General features: G+C 42.2%; 1 protein-coding gene across 1 annotated transcript in view; it reads right to left on the bottom strand.

The window, feature by feature from the left end:
* Positions 1-16662, bottom strand: part of LOC109571940 (zinc finger protein 665-like) — a 348725-nt gene that overhangs the window by 196076 nt on the left and 135987 nt on the right. The gene's annotated exons all lie outside the window — the stretch shown is intronic.

The following is a 16662-nucleotide window of genomic DNA, read 5'->3' as shown; positions in this document are numbered from 1 at the left end:
GGGGTGGGGGTTGATGTGGGGTGGTGGCTGGACCCAAGAATATTCCTGCTATTAGAATTAATGTAAGCAGTTTAAGTAAAGAAGAACTGGATTTGTGTGGGAATGACAAGCTAGAATATAAACCACACAACTCTTAAAATGGGCTGGCTGCTTCATACTAACACTTCTAGGGAGAAAAATGTCTTGACATACCACTTATCCAAGGATCAAGTTTAGTAGTCACTGCAGTGGCCCAGCGACAGTGCACCCTGACGGAAATGCAAGATTGAGAAAAGCAGGCACCATTCTGTGCTTCGGACATTCTGGCCTTGGCAGACCTGGAAGGGCCGCTTGGGCCCATCCTCCGCCTCAGCAGGTCCAGATAAGTTTAGAGAATTGTCTCCTGGTTTTTAGATCACCCAGTTATTGGTTGAGGACACCAAATTTTATATGGCAATGTATTAACTTTGGCACCCCACTCCAGTGTTCTTGCTTGGAGAATCCCAGGGATGGGGAGCCTGGTGGGCTGCTGTCTCTGGGGTTGCACAGAGTCGGACACGACTGAAGCGACTTAGCAGCAGCAGCAGCAGTATTAACTTACATCAGTTCAGTTCAGTTCAGTCGCTCAGTCGTGTCCGACTCTTTGCGACCCCATGAATCCCAGCACACCAGGCCTCCCTGTCCATCACCAATTCCCGGAGTTCACTCAGACTCACGTCCATCGAGTCAGTGATGCCATCCAGCCATCTCATCCTCTGTCATCCCCTTCTCCTCCTGCCCCCAATCCCTCCCAGCATCAGAGTCTTTTCCAGTGAGTCAACTCTTCGCATGAGGTGGCCAAAGTACTGGAGTTTCAGCTTTAGCATCATTCCCTCCAAAGAAATCCCAGGGCTGATCTCCTTCAGAATGGACTGGTTGGATCTCCTTGCAGTCCAAGGGACTCTCAAGAGGCTTCTCCAACACCACAGTTCAAAAGCATCAATTCTTTGGCGCTCAGCCTTCTTCACAGTCCAACTCTCACATCCATACAGGACCACTGGAAAAACCATAGCCTTGACTAGATGGATCTTTGTTGGCAAAGTAATGTCTCTGCTTTTGAATATGCTATCTAGGTTGGTCATAACTTTCCTTCCAAGGAGTAAGCGTCTTTTAATTTCATGGCTGCAGTCACCATCTGCAGTGATTTTGGAGCCCAAAAAAACAAAGTCTGACACTGTTTCCAATGTTTCCCCATCTATTTCCCATGAAGTGATGGGACGGGATGCCATGATCTTTGTTTTCTGAATGTTGAGCTTTAAGCCAACTTTTTCACTCTCCACTTTCACTTTCATCAAGAGACTTTTGAGTTCCTCTTCACTTTCTGCCATAAGGGTGGTGTCATCTGCATATCTGAGGTTATTGATATTTCTCCCGGCAATCTTGATTCCAGCACTCCTGCAAATTCCCTTAACCCTTCAAATTCGTCTGATAGGACAAAGACCTCACTTCCCACCAGAGGGACAATTCAAGATTTTTATCAGCTGATCTGCTCCTGATATCAGAGTCAATTTGAGCACTATTTGGTCTATATTTTAGCTATAAAATTATGACTACAGAAATGAAAGATGACTTTGACACAGGATGGCAATGATATTCTTTAGACTTCCGGAGAAAACTGGTTAAAATGAAATTTTTTTTTTTCTTGGAAACTGCAAAACCGGTTCTTTTTGTGTATGCAATTAAAAACAAATAGCTTGTTAAAATGCCTTCCTAGGGAAAAGCTTGATGTTAACCTTTTCCATGTCCTTGAAATACATTGCCCACTTCTCCTGAGACCTCAGCTTAGGGCAGATTAGAACTTTAAGGCAAAAAAAAAAAAAAAAAAAAAAAAAGGTGAGCGGGCATATCAAACATTTTAAATCTCAATCGGAAAACTATAAGATCTGTCCATCTGTCTGGATTTGTGTATGTCTCAGTGTGTGTCTTTGTTTTTTTTTTTTATTGCTGAAGTTGTAAATGAGTTCAAATTTAGTTGGCCTAAAGACAACTAAGTGCTTACAAATCAGACAATTCTAAATACAAGAGAAATTAACCTAAATGAATATCATGTGAACTGGGAAATATTCAATATTAAATATCTAGTATTCATGTTTGTTTGCTAATCTAATATAGACATGTCTAAGAGTCATTAACATTAAGCATAATATTTTCATTGTGCCTAGGTTTATTATAAGTTAAATACTGTTATATTGTTATATCTGTTACAAGTTTCTCAAAAAGGAAAGTACCTCGAGTGAAGAAACTTCAAAAAAAAATGTAAATGAGATATGAGTGTTAGGCAGGTAGAATAGGGAAAAGGAGTGCAAAATGGCAGTGGCTAAAAGACAAGGAAGGTCCGAGGACCAGAGTGAAGACTTCAGGCAGAACAAACAGAACAAACAGCACTCCTGGCTAAGCCCAATTGGCATAGGGCAGGCCCAGGTGGAGGAAAAAACATATAAAAGGAGGAGCCAAAGCGCTTTCTCTCGGACTCTCTCTCCCACATGCATGTGCTCTCTCTCTCTCTTTCTCTCTCTCTCTCACTCTCTTGCTATCTTCTAAATAAAATAGAGCTGTAACACTGATTTGCCTAAGAGCTGTAGCACAGTTTGTCCAAGACCCAAGAGCTGTGATGCAACGAGGGCTTTAATGTCCGTCGCTCCAAATCTTTGTTGTGACGAGACAAAGAACCGAGGAACATACACTCACGTGACATAAGCATTTAAATAAACTCTATTAAGAATATTAGACTTTAGAAATGTCTGTCTGAAACAGCCTCTCTAGATTTTGGTAACCTGAAATTTCTAGGGTTGTGCTAAACTAAGTGACAAAAGTTTATTAGAAGTTTAATAGATAGATCATATTCAATTAAAATAAGGTTTTGAAACATTAATTACTAAACACTAACTTCCTCTTACAGAGAAACTAAAGATTTTGGACTATTCATGAATAATGTTTGATGCCAACCTGAGATGTTCTCTATAAGAAAGCAATTTTTTTTTTTTTTAGAAATTATCACTGGTATTTATGCTCACCAATCTATAGAATGCTAATATAAGGGTCAGTTCTTGGTTGCTTAAGGAAAATATGATGTGTGTTTTCAGTAAAGAAGGTATGAGGAATGAAATTACATTTTATGAAGGGAAAAGGAAGTAGGTCTGACTTATAGGTGGCTCTTTCAAGATGGGAGAACAACGTCATGGGTACAGAAAGTGATAAGAAGGTTTGACAGAAAGTGTACCCCAAGGGAAGAGTTTTGTGCATAAATACAAGTTTTCTTGAGATGTTGAGCTGCCTTTGATAATGGATTGTAAGTTTCTTTACCTCTGAAGTGATCTGTTCTATGTTTACCTTTGAAATCTTCTTTGTTACTTTGGCTAAGTGAATATATTGTTTCACAGTGATCTATATGATTCTATCTGACTGAGTGTTATAAACCCTTTTGATATTTATTGAAAACACTTCCTAAATCATTTTCCTTCTAGCTAACTTTGGGATGCTTCAAAGGGCCCCTGAAACATTCCAAAGAGAGATATTAAACTACCTGAGTTCATTTGACATGTTAAATTACATGGGAAGTATTGTTGGAGGAGTGATGACTCTTCTCAGGTTATATTGTATGGCTGATGTTACTTATATAGATATCCTAGAAATTACAAAAAATAAGCCCTCTTGGTTAGACTTTTGCTATCCTGATGTCCTTAAAACATGGCAACAGTCTACTCCTAGGTCGGGCATTAAAAAATGGGTGAACAATAGCTATAATCAAAGAGTCAGGGCTATGGGAAATCCAAAGATAGCCGCTTTGATTTTCCCAGTTCCCTGACAAACCTCATTTTTTTTTTTTTATGGGTTAAAACCTTCCCTGGCCACAGGGTTAATGCTCTCATAATGAAAAAATTATGTTTCACTGAATATTAAGCTTTGTTAATTGTTAAACTAAGTTTCTAGTTTTGTTAATTAAGGTATTAGTGTTTACTAAGACTCACTTCTGAGATAGTTCCTTGTTGTTATGTTATATTGCTAAAAGATTTAATTAAGTTATTAAAACGGACACTCTAAATATGTTTCTAAAGCTTATCTCAGTAAGCAATCTTCAGATAAACATCCGATGCTCCATGATGTACAACCAGGAGATTAACACCAGTTCAGTTCAGTTCAGTCACTCAGTCGTGTCCGACTCTTTGTGACCCCATGAATTGCAGCACGCCAGGCCTCCCTGTCCATCACCAACTCCCAGAGCATACCCAAACTCATGTCCATTGAGTCAGTGATGCCATCCAACCATCTCATCCTCTGTCGTCCCCTTCTCCTCTTGCCCCCAATCCCTCCCAGCATCAGAGTCTTTTCCAATGAGTCAACTCTTCGCATGAGGTGGCCAAAGTACTGGAGTTTCAGCTTTAGCATCATTCCTTCCAAAGAAATCCCAGGGCTGATCTCCTTCAGAATGGACTGGTTGGATCTCCTTGCAGTCCAAGGGACTCTCAAGAGGCTTCTCCAACACCACAGTTTGAACACCAGGGTATAGTCATTTAACAAATGAAGTCAGATGACCTAGAGTATACTGGGCTATACCTAATGAAAATCCTTGACTTATAATTCTTACTTATGGCCTTACTAATAACTGCTAGCTATAGCTATATTATTTTCTATGTCACTTGTTTCAGAAGATTGTTTCTTACGTTACTAAATGTGTGACTGAGTCTGTAATAAATGTTGATACGCAGTTCCATATGGTATCAATGATTGTAATAAAGTAACTCTAGATATGGGAAGAAGCAACAAGAGGGAATATTTTCCTGAACCAAGAGGCTAGTAAGACAGGTATGGTCTTACTACTACTCGCAAGGCCTGGTCCAATAATAGCACACTGAGTGGCCTGTCAATGGAATCTTCATTAGACCTGTGAATGAGCCTTCCCAGCACCGTGGGACACAATGGCCATGAAATGCCCCCAAAGCATGGTCAAATATGTGGACCCTGCTGACTGGAAGTTGGCACTTGCCAGCTGCCTCTACAAGAATTACATTGTGACCACTGCAAGCTGCTGACCTTCAACATCCCCCGAAAGGAGTTCAGGGTGGAGATCAGAGCACTGTGATCTGGGAAAAACCCACCAGAACCGGTCTTCAGATAGTCAGATGTTTTCAAGTAAAGATTTTATGAGCCCAAATTCTTGCATCTTCTCAAACCTAGACAAACATTAAGATCAGAAACCAATGTCTAGTCCTGATTCTCCTGACTAGCCCCTGAGCAGCTTTTCTATTTCTATTAATCTTTGGGCCATGTACCTTTAAATTTCTTGTTAAGTTTGTTTCTTCTAGAATACAGCAAATCTCCAAGTGATAGTTTGACAAGAATATTCCCTGGCCAACACCCAGACAGTGCTGGAACAAGCCACCTTATCATTCCATGGACTCTCATCTTCCTCCGTAAATGTACCCTGAGAGAGCAGGCAAAGAGAACCCAGAGCCCCATGACACCCCTGTACAGCCTGAAGAAGCCAGAGTGGTCATGGCCCCTTTTTCCCTGAGACTGGATTCCCAAATGCTTGAGAAGGGAAATAGGTAGACAGTTAGATGAGCAGGGTATCAAAAGGGGCCAAAGAATTGGCCCTAAACATAGAGAGAGGGGCGAATGTGGTGACCCAAGGACAAAAGAGCAGATAACCAAGGAGGGTCTTGGAATGCAGGAATGGAGAAACCAGACCCTTATCGTCCTTCCCTTCTCCACTGTAACTATTAATAGAACAGTATAAACTGTCTCCCCTCCTACCCCATAGGGAGGAGGTATTTTGCCTTACTCTTCCCCCTACCCACTATGTGTACGTGCCTCATCCAATCAGCAAATGACCTGCAAGACCCCTATCCCACTCATTGTACCCTAGGTATAAAAGTGGACTAAGGACCCCCATTCAACATTCAACGTAGGTTCTCCTTTGAGCTGTCCTGCTGTTCTAACAGCGTCTCCCACTCTAATAAACTTTATTCTTCTTTCATTCTGTCTCATGTCTGGAAATTCTTTTCCAAACCACTCCCAGACCACCACAACTATCCAGCCAGGGGGAAGCCACACCCATTCGTAAAAGCCACATATCCAGTAGGTCCTGTTTGGTGCAAGACAGCATGGCTGAGGGATCCAGTCCCAATTAGTGCCTGGCCAGGCAAAAGGAGGACCTGAACTGGGACTGGAAAACACAGGAATGATTACATTGCATATTTCTTGAGAAAAAATCCCAATTGTTTCTAATCATTATAATCGGTTGTCAGCTAACTTCTGGGGTTGGTTCTATTTGTTCCCTGCATATGGGAGCATTAGATAGTAGGCGTCCCTTTTTAGGAGTTAGCCATATGACCTCATCCCATATTTGATAAACACGAAGTAGAAAACCACCAGATCTAGAGCCATTTACTTTCTTATGTGCAGCAAAATAATCATTAAACCAAGGTAATGCATAATCAAAGTTGAAAGCCACATTATCTCCATAGTTAAGATACAGTATGTTATACCAGTCCATCTTAGGCTTCTTAAATGTTATCGCAGAGTTGAAGAAAGTCCTTTCTTTAAAGTAGAGAAACGCACCATGGGAAATCTTCAATTGATGAAGAGGGAAGTGCTCTGCAGACCCAGCAATTAGACAGATTGTGGAATGCAACGTAAGAATGAGTCCAGGACAGGAAGGTGTTGTCTTGCGGGTCAAAGGCAGGCTCAGGATTTTTGGAGTCAGCAAAAGTAAGCCCACCTAGATTCTCAGGCCCATCTTGGTTCCTGGCTCAAACAGTGGCTGCTCCTGCTGCTGCAGCTAAGTCACTTCAGTTGTGTACGACTCTGTGCGACCCCAGAGATGGCAGCCCACCAGGCTCCCCCGCCCCTGGTATTCTCCAAGCAAGAACACTGGAGTGGGTTGCCATTTCCTTCTCCAATGCATGAAAGTGAAAAGTGAAAAGTGAAAGTGAAGTCGCTCAGCCGTGTCCGACTCTTAGCGACCCCATGGACTGCAGCCAACCAGGCTCCTCCGTCCATGGGATTTTCCAGGCAAGAGTACTGGAGTGGGTTGCCATTGCATTCTCCCAAACAGTGGCTAGTTTGACTAAAAGGCTAAGTCAGGAGTTAACCTCCTGGTAATGTCTGTTGAAAAGCTAAAAGCTGAGTCACATAGTTAATTTTAAAGCTTCAGGATCTGTGCATAAAAACAGTCTGTCATAGAGAGAATACGTTCTTAGAGGCAGTTCAAGTCCTCATTAAAGCTACGGGTAGAACTTTAAACCAACTGTCATGTGTTTCCTGAGTTACCTTACACAGATGCCTCTTAATGCCATTAGCCTTTTCAACTTCTGAAGATTGGGGTCTTCAGGAACTGTGTAAGTGATATTCTATTCCTAGAATTTTTGACAACTCTTGAGTTATGGAAGCTTTAAAAACGGAGCATTGTTGCTCTGAACTTTAGAGTTTAAGATCCCACTTACATCATGAGAAGTCAGTCCAGTAAAATTTCACCCATTAGTAAACTTTTGAGCTTTATGAATTAGCAAAACAATAGTAACAATTACTGTTAATGTGGCCATAACCTGGTTTTCTTCAGTAACAAACTCTGATCCTATGGGCAAGCTCAAAGTCAGAGCCTGCAAGAGAGCAGTTTAAAGAGACTTAAAAGCCTTTTGAGTCTCTAGGGACCAAACCAGCTTGTTGGTTTGGGCCTGCTGAATCGCAGTTATAAGTTTATGTAAAGGACGGGTAAGTCCCCATAACCTGGAATCCAAATGTGGCAGTAGCCTGTAATGCCCAAGAATCCTCTCAATTGTCTTAAAGTCATAGATAGAGGATGATCTAATATAGGTTTAACTCTAGAAAGCATCCTTCAAATCCATGATTGAAATAGATTTGGCCTGTCCAGACAGCCCCATTACTGTAGTAGATCAGGAGGAAAGCAGATCAGGGGCTTTAAGGAGCAGAAAGTTGCCCTGGTGTCCAAAAGAAAATCGACTGATTGGCCCTCCAGTTATTAATACCCGGGGTTCCTCAGGAGTTAAAAATTGGGAGCTTGTGTGGGGACACCTGGACACCTTCAGTCCCGGTTGTCTTGAGAGTCCGACCCCTGGGACCTAAACCTCAAAGGGCAGTCTCTTCTCCAGTGTGGTCCCTTGCAGACTGGACATGGAGCTTGGGGCAATTCTGCTTGAGATGCCCTTCCTTCCCACAGTAATAACAAGCTCATCCCTTTTCACCTGGGTCCCTCTGGGCATTTTTCTCAGGCTATTTCAGAGCAGGTCTAACAGCCATTGTTGGGGCTTCAATCTTTTGCCTGGTTCTTTTTTTTTCTCCTATTTTCCTCCTTGTATTCTCTACCATAATATACCGTCTGGCCCAGTTGCAACAGATTATCTAAAGACTGATTTGGTCCATACCCTGTTTTCATAAATTATGGCAGATATCTGGAGCCGACTGAGAAATCGATCTTTTAAGATCATTTCCCCCTCTGTAATTTCGAGATCAACATCAGTAAACTTGCGGAGAGCCTCCCGTTAGTCTATCTAGGAATTTACCATGACTTTCTCTCCCTCCCTGTTCTATGTCTCCCTGTTCTTTCTCTCCCTGTTCTATGTCAAACAACTTAGCATATGTCCGTCTTAGCACATGCTCGCTTGAGTCCTTCAAGAATACATCTAACAAAGTGGCTCTGTTATAGGAACTGCTTGGCTCCTAATAGGAAGGAGGGCTATTTCATGTTCCCTCTTTCCCTTGTTTTATGTTCAAGCCATTCATCTCCAAAAGTAGCATCTTCTCCAAAACTCAAGTTTTCGAGTCAGGAGTTAGCGTCTGTCCCAAGACATACATTACATCTCTCCAAGTAAGCTCATAAAGTAAAGTTAGTCCCTTAAAGTCTTATGTGTATTTTTTGGATCCTCTCGATAGTCTCGACTGCAATTGGTACTATTTGAATTTCTACTGAGACTGAGGCAACCCCTCCTGGAAGGGTGCCCTGACTCTCAGCCTGTTCAGTTGGGAGTCCCAGATACAGGAGGAAAGTAAGAAGACGGGAGGGAGCTGAAGGTTTTACACCCAAATCTGCACCCTTAGGGCACAAGTCTGGAATGTCTCGCAGAAAAATAAAGCAACACATATGGCACTTCTACCCATTTCTCTAGTTTTCCACGGAACCGGTCTAGTAAAACAGTATCGTAATTAAGCGACCCTTCAACAAGCCAGCGTCCCCAGTTTTCCAAAGGATACTATGGCCATTCAGTATCACAGAAGAAGATCAGGCATGTCTATTTAAACTCTGGGGATCAAACTTGTCCCACTTTTAAAAATACATTTTAAATGAGTGGTTATGGAACTGTTAGCTCCCATCTGTGAGAGAGAGAAAAGCAGCATCCAGAGCCATGGCTTCTTTCCACCGGAAGCGTCCCTCCCTACTCTAGATGGGGGTGTAAAGAGACTCTCCACTGAAGCTTTCCTTCCCTGGTCGGACTTAGTCTGTCCCTGACGCAGGCGTCTTACTCGTCCCTCCCAGTTCTACCACTGAGGCAGACTGGAGATGCACCAGGGGTAGACCTGGTGGCATCCCAGATTTATTTGCAGTTCCTTACCACCAAGACTTTTCTTTTATTTGCCAGAGTAGTTTCCCAGAATGTTTCCCAAGCTAGGACTACTAGGGAAAGCATCCGTCTTACATGTGCCCGGGCACATTCCCGAGTACAGTCCTGACCGCAGTAGAAGCCATGAGTCATAAAGGGATGAACAACAACCAAGATGTCCCTTCTGAGTGTCACCACTCCAGTATATTTGATACAAAAGAGGTGGTGGAGGGTTTGCCGGTGAGTAAAAAGTGATTTTTGTCCTCAAGCTACTAGGGCCAATCCTTCCAGTTCATTCCCAGATTCCACAAAAAGAATATCTAGGGAGTTGAGACAAAAGCCACCAGAGAGCCTCCTCTGATCCACTAACAGTTACCACTACCAAAGGAAGAAGCCCACTGTACTTCCAATCTCTTCAGATCCTGCAACTACCGATCTGCATCCTCAAAAACCTCACGGTCACCAGCAGTGCTTCTATCCATATAGATAGGAGGCACAGCCATGACAAAGACTCATTTTCAGGTCGCTGGCCCCTTAGGCAGGCAGGCAAGAGAGACCTCTAGCCTGAGAGACATTCCTGGAGCTCTAGTTCCACCTTGCTCCATACGTGCTCCTAGTAATTTTTGGCTCCTAGCAAGGCTAGGCGCTTCCATACTTGGGGGTCTAAGTAAAAGTACATAGTAACAGCATGGATCACAAGTCCCTTGGAAGTCTATGATCCGACAGTTGTTCTAATTCCCCAAGCAATTACAAAATGGTCAAAGAGACCAGGAAAAGACTGAGAAAGGAAAGTTCAGTCCACACGCTGTGCCCATCTCTGGCCTCTCCCCTCCCAGGGATGTTGGTTGTCTCTTGGCATTGGCAGGTCGATACAAACCCCTGACAAGGCTTCCCTTTTGGGGGCTGCCTTCAGTCATTACGAGGCATGCAAAACCACAGAGCAGGGCTCATCACTCTTCGTGCAGGGTGTGTCATTCATTCACACAGTACACGGTAGAATTAGTAAGGTAAGGCAGAAAATGTGTATACTGAGAAAGCAGAGAGTCTAAAGCTCTGAACGTTCTTACCTTTTCCTGAAGATCCAGGACAAGCCTGCAGGATGATAGCTTACTGTGAACTGTGTCGGATTTTCGATCTCTGAAGAAGATTTAGCTTTGAGAACAGGGACCAGGCTTATTCATTCAAGAGCTTTTGTGCAGCAGAGTTTTATTAAAGGATAAACAGGGACAGAGAAAGCCTCTGACATAGACATCGGAAGAGGGTACAGAGTGTCCCCCTTGATAGTCTTTAGCAAGGAAATTATTTACTTTTTCGGTACAGTTCAGTCGCTCAGTTGTGTCCAACTCTTTGCAACCCCGTGGACTGCAGAACGCCAGGCTTCCCTGTCCATCACCAACTCCTGGAGCTTACCCAAACTCATGTGAATCAAGTCGGTGATACCATCCAACCAATTCATCCTCCGTCGTCCCATTCTCCTCCCGCCTTCAATCTTTCCCACCATCAGGGTATTCTCCAATGAGTCAGTTATTCTCAACAGGTGCCCAAAGTATTGGAGTTTCAGCTTCAGCATCAGTCCTTCCAATGAATATTCAGGACTGATTTCCCATAGGATGGACTGGTTGGATCTCCTTGCAGTCCAAGGGACTCTCAAGAGAATTCTCCAACATCACAGTTCAAAACCATCAATTCTTTGACACTCAGCTCACATCCATACATGACTACTGCAAAAACCATAGCTTTGACTAGACAGACTTTTGTTGGCAAAATAATGTCTCTGCTTTTTAATAAGCTGTCTAAGTTGGTCATAGCTTTTTTTTCCAAGAAGCAAGCGTCTTTTAATTTCATGGCTGCAGTCACCATCTGCAGTGGTTTTGGAGCCCAAAAACATAAAGTCTGTCACTAATTCCATTGTTTCCCCATCTATTTGAGATGAAGTGATGGTACCGGATGCCATGATCTTAGTTTTCTGAATGTTGAGCTTTAAGCCAACTTTTTCACTCTCCTCTTTCACTTTCATCAAGAGACTCTTTAGTTCTTCTTCACTTTTTGCCATAAGGGTTGTGTTATCTGCATATCTAAGGGTATTGATATTTCTCCTGGCAATCTTGATTCCAGCTTGTGCTTCATCCAGCCTGGCATTTCACATGATGTACTCTGCACATACGTTAAATGACCAGGGTGACAATATGCAGCCTTGATGTACTCCTTTCCCAATTTGGAACAGTCTTTTGTTCCATGTCCAGTTCTAACTGTTGCTTCTTAACCTGCATACAGATTTCTCAGGAGGCAGGTCAGGTGGTTTGGTAGTCCCATCTCTTGAAGAATTTTCCAGTTTGTTGTGATCCATACAGTCAAAGGCCTTGGCATTGTCAATAAAGCAAAAGTAAGTGTTTTTCTGGAACTGTCTTGCTTTTTCCATGATCCAACAGATATTAGCAATTTGACCTCTGGTTCCTCTGCCTTTTCTAAATCCAGCTTGAACGTCTGGAAGTTCACGGTTCACGTACTGTTGAAGCCTGGCTAGGAGAATTTTGAGCATTACTTTGCTAGCATGTGAGATGAAATAAATTGTGCGGTAGTTTTGAGCATTCTTTGGCATTGCCTTTCTTTGGGATTGGAATGAGAACAAATCTTTTTCAGTCCTGTGGCCACTGCTGAGTTTTCCAAGTTTGCTGGCATGTTGAGTGCAGCACTTTCACAGCATCGTCTTTTAGAACTTGAACTAGCTCAACTGGAATTCCATCACCTCCACTAGCTTTGTTTGTAGTGATGCCTCCTAAGGCCCATGTGACTTTACATTCCAGGATGTCTGGCTCTAGATGAGTGATCACACCATCGTGGTTATCTGGGTCATGAAGATCTTTTTTGTATACTTCTGTGTATTCTTGCCACTTCTTAATATCTTCTGCATCTGTTAGGTCCATATCATTTCTGTCTTTATTGTGCCCATCTTTGCATGAAAATATTCCTTGATATCTCTAATTTTCTTGAAAAGATCTCTAGTCTTTCCCATTCTATTGTTTTCCTCTATTTCTTTGCATTGATCACTGAGGATGGCTTCCTTATCTTGTTATTCTTTCAAACTTGCATTCAAATGGGTATATCTTTCCTTTTCTCCTTTGCCTTTTGCTTCTTTTCTTTTAATAGCTGTTTGTAAGGCCTCCTCAGACAACCATTTTGGCTTTTCGCATTTCTTTTTCTTGGGGATGGTCCTGATACCTGCCTCCAGTTCAATGTTACGAACCTCCATCCATAAATCTTCAGGCACTCTATTAGATCTAGTCCCTTAAAACTATTTCTCACTTCCACTGTATAATCATAAGGGATTTTATTTAGGTCATACCTGAAGGCTCTAATGGTTTTCCCTACTTTTTTTCAATTTCAGTCTGAATTTGGCAATAAGGAATTCTTAATCTGAGCCACAGTCAGATCCTGGTCTTGTTTTTGCTGACTGTATAGAGCTTCTCCATCTTTGGTTGCACAAGAATATAATCAACCTGATTTTGGTATTGACCATCTGGTGATGTCCATGTCTAGAGTCTTCTCTTGTGTTTTTAGAAGAGGGTGTTTGCTATGACCAGTGTGTTCTCTTGGCAAAACTCTGTTAGCCTTTGCCCTGCTTTATTCTGTACTCCAAGTCCAAATTTGCCTGTTACTCCAGGTATTTCTTGACTTTCTATTTTTGCATTCCAGTCCCCTATAATGAAAAGGACATCTTTTTTGGGTGTTAGTTCTAGAAGGTCTTTTAGGTCTTCATAGAACTGTTCATCTTCAGCTTCTTCAACATTATTCATCAGGGCACAGACTTGGATTACTGTGATATTGAAGGGTTGCCTTAGAAACGAACAGAGAAGATCATTATGTCTTTTTTGAGACTGCATCCAAGTACTGCATTTTGGAGTCTTTTGTTGATTATGATGGCTACTCCATTTCTTCTAAGGGATTCCTGCCCACAGTAGTAGATATAATGGTCATCTGAGTTAATTTCACCCATCCCAGTCTATTTTAGTTCACTGATACCTAAAATATCAATGCTCACTCTGGCCATCTCCCATTTGACCACTTCCAATTTGCCTTGATTCATGGACTCATTGCAGGTTAATTCCTTGATTCATTCCAGGTTCCTCTGCAATATTGCTCTTTACAGCCTCGGACTTTACTTCCATCATCAGTCACATCCACAACTTGGTGTTGTATTTGCTTTGGTTCCATCTCTTCATTCTTTCTGGAGTTAGTTCTCCACTGATCTCTAGTAGCATATTGGGTACCTACCGACCTGGGGAGTTCAACTTTCAGTGTCCTATCTTTTTGCCTTTTCATATGGTTCATGTGGTTCTCAAGGCAAGAATACTGAAGTGGTTTGCCATTCCTTTATCCATTGGACCACGTTTTGTCAGAACTCTCCACCATTACCCGTCCATTTTGGGTGGCCCTACACAGGATGGCTCATAGTTTCATTGAGTTAGACAAGGCTGTGGTCCATGTGATCAGATTGGTTAGTTTTCTGTGATTGTGGTTTTCAGTCTGTCTGCCTTCTGATGGAGAAGGATAAGAGGCTTATGGAATATTCCTGATAGGAGAGAATGAGGGGAAAACTGGGTGTTTTTAATTAGTTATTACAATAAATAAAAAACCAAGTTTGTGAAAATTTCACCAGAACCACACCCACAATTTACATTTTAGGATAATAGGATTAGAATTTAACAATAGAAAGATCCTACCAGACCCACTCGCATAATATATATTCTAAGATATCAGGATTAGTCAGAAGGTTTTCAGGAAGAAGAAACTGTCCTCAAGCCGGACACTTTGTTGTTATATAATCCCTAGGACAGAGTTTAAACTGAGTTGTATGATCATCAGTTCCAGGCTTGAAGAAGAAGAAGAAAAAACAAAACTGTTTTATGTGACTAAGACTGAAGAAAGCAGAGAGGAAAAAAAAAAGTTTGTCCTTTCCTCCTCCTTGAGAATTCCAGATTCCTAGCTCCTCGTTGAGAACCCCAGATCCCTTTCTCCTCCTGGACCCCAGACTTCTTATCAACCTGCCTAGGAACTGACTCTCTCAATAACATGTGGACAGAAAGAGAAAGGTAAGGAAAAACTTTTTTTCACTCTCCTCTTTCATTTTCATCAAGAGGCTCTTTAGTTCTTCTTCACTTTCTGCCATAAGGGTGGTGTCATCTGCATATCTGAGGTTATTGATATTTCTCCCAGCAAACCTTGATTCCAGCTTGTGCTTCTTCCAGACCAGCGTTTCTCATGACATGCGCTGCATATAAGTTAAATAAGCACGGTGACAATACACAGCCTTGACGTACTCCTTTTCCTATTTGGAACCAGTCTGTTGTTCCATGTCTGGTTCTAACTGTTGCTTCTTGACCTGCATACAGGTTTCTCAGGCAGGTCAGGTGGTCTGGTATTCCCATCTCTTTCAGAATTTTCCACAGTTTATTGTGACCCACACAGTCACAGGCTTTGGCATAGTCAATAAAGCAGAAATAGATGTTTTTCTGAAACTCTCTTGCTTTTTCAATGATCCAGTGGATGTTGGCAATTTGATCTCTGGTTCCTCTGTCTTTCCTAAAATCAGCTTGAACATCTGGAAGTTCACGGTTCACATATTGCTGAAGCCTGGCTTGGAGAATTTTGAGTATTACTTTACTAGCATGTGAGATGAGTGCAATTGTGTGGTAGTTCGATCACTCTTTGGCATTGCCTTTCTTTGGGGTTGGAATGAAAACTGACCTTTTCCAGTCCTGTGGCCACTGCTGAGTTTTCCAAATTTGCTGACATATAAAGTGCAGCACTTTCACAGTATCATCTTTCAGGATTTGAAATAGCTCAACAGGAATTCCATCACCTCCATTAGCTTTGTTCATAGTGATGCTTGCTAAGGCCCACTTGACTTCACATTCTAGGATGTCTGGCTCTAGGTGAGTGTCAGTGATCACACTATCATGATTATCTGGGTCGGGAAAATCTTTTTTTGTACAGTTCTGTGTATTCTCGCCACCTCTTCTTAATATCTTCTGCTTCTGTTAGGTCCAGACCATTTCTGTCCTTTATTGAGCCCATCTTTACATGAAATCTTCCCTTGGTATCTAATTTTCTTGAAGAGATCTCTAGTCTTTCCCATTCTATTGTTTTCCTCTATTTCTTTGCATTGATCGCTGAGGAAGGCTTTCTTATTTCTCCTTGCTATTCTTTGGAACAATGCATTCAAATGGGTATATCTTTCCTTTTCTCCTTTGCTTTTTGTTTCTCTTCTTTTCACAGCTATTTGTCAGGCCTCCTCAGACAGCCATTTTGCTTTTTGCATTTTTTTTCCTTGGGGATGGTCTTGATTCCTGTCTCCTGTACAATGTCATGAACCTCCATCCATAGTTCATCAGGTACTCTGTCAGATCTAGTCCCTTAAATCTATTTCTCACTTCCACTGTATAATCATAAGGGATTTGATTGAGGTCATACCTGAATGGTGTCTAGTGGTTTTCCCACATCCTTCTGTCACGCGAGTGTATATTCCTCGGTTCTTTGTCTTGTCACAACAAAGATTTGGAGCAACGGACATTAAAGCCCTCAGCACGTCACAGCTCTTGGGTCTTGGACAAACCGTGCTACAGCTCTTAGGCAAATCAGTGTTACAGCTCTATTTTATTTAGAAGATAGCAGGATAATCCAAGACTTGAAGAGAAGAGAGTGGAGGAGTGCGTGGGGAGGGAGGGAGAGAGAGTGAGAGAGAGAGAGAGAGAGTGAGAGAGAGAGAGAGAAAGAGAGATAGAGCGCATGCACGCTGGAGAGAGAGTCTGAGAGAAAGCGCTTTGGCTCCTCCTTTTATATGTTTTTTCCTCCACCTGGGCCTGCCCTACGCAAATTGGGCTTAGCCAGGAGTGCTGTTTGCTCTGTTTGTTCTGCCTAAAGTCTTCACTCTGGTCCTCGGACCTTCCTTGTCTTTTAACCACCGCCATTTTGGACTCCTTTTCCCTATTCTACCTACCTAACACTTCAATTTAAGTCTGAATTTGGCAATAAGGAGTTCATAATCTGAGCCACAGTCAGATCCTGGTCTTGTTTTTGCTGACTGTAT

This window comes from Bos indicus, chromosome 18 (assembly GCF_029378745.1).
Source record: "Bos indicus isolate NIAB-ARS_2022 breed Sahiwal x Tharparkar chromosome 18, NIAB-ARS_B.indTharparkar_mat_pri_1.0, whole genome shotgun sequence".
In the NCBI taxonomy this organism is placed as follows: domain Eukaryota; kingdom Metazoa; phylum Chordata; class Mammalia; order Artiodactyla; family Bovidae; genus Bos; species Bos indicus.
Note: the sequence above shows the minus strand (reverse complement) of the source record. Positions and strands in the feature narration are given on the sequence as shown.